Below are 890 nucleotides of genomic sequence, written 5' to 3'. Positions count from 1 at the left end.
CTACCAATATTGCATACTTTATACCATTTGTGTCAAACAAATTGCATGATATACCCACAATCAAGAAAGCATTAAGAAAGGTCCAAATGCTGCACTGTCTCTTGATATTTTACACACTTTCGAAAAATTTAATTTTATATGAGGAAAATCCATTTGGGAAATATTCAGCAGCAACTATGAAGTCTTCCAGTGGGATATATCTTGCGGCCTACTGCTGACTGACTTTGACCAGGGACACAAATAGTTAGATGTTTACTTTATATTATTCCTGCTCTGACATAGATTTCTATAACTTTGAAAATTTTAAAGCAATGAATAGTTTTAGCTTTGATATGAATTTCATTCTAGAGATTGATATACTTATATGTATATTATTAGAAGACATTGTGATTCTAGAGAGCCATATATTGTAGTCATGATATATTAATTATTAGAAGATATGTTGGGGCAATTGCAACTGGCTGAGGCAATTGCAACTGGCAATTTTCAATTTTCAAAATGGGTTGAGCTATGAAAATAAATAATATCATATGACTGATTATTCGATTTTATTGTTAATTTGGAAAGTGAATTACAAAAGATTGCTTAAAATGTGTGTCAATTTTCAAATACAGTGAAGTAGTAATTTTAAATACATTGTACCTAGAAAACTGATAATAGCGTTCGAGACTACTTCTAGCCCTTTGATTACGTGGCCAGGACTTGGCAAATTTTCATTGGCCAAATCGTTGTATTCGTGCGCGATAGTTAAAGAAATCGGAGGCTGCTAATATCGGACAAAACTTTTAAAATACAAAATTATCGCCACAATGTAAAGAAAAAAGTACTTAGTTAAAATTTGTACGCATAGTATTAAATACTGGTTAAAAACTTAGAACTATGTTTTAACA

The sequence above is a fragment of the Mercenaria mercenaria genome, chromosome 11, assembly GCF_021730395.1.
Source record: "Mercenaria mercenaria strain notata chromosome 11, MADL_Memer_1, whole genome shotgun sequence".
Taxonomy (NCBI): domain Eukaryota; kingdom Metazoa; phylum Mollusca; class Bivalvia; order Venerida; family Veneridae; genus Mercenaria; species Mercenaria mercenaria.
Note: the sequence above shows the minus strand (reverse complement) of the source record.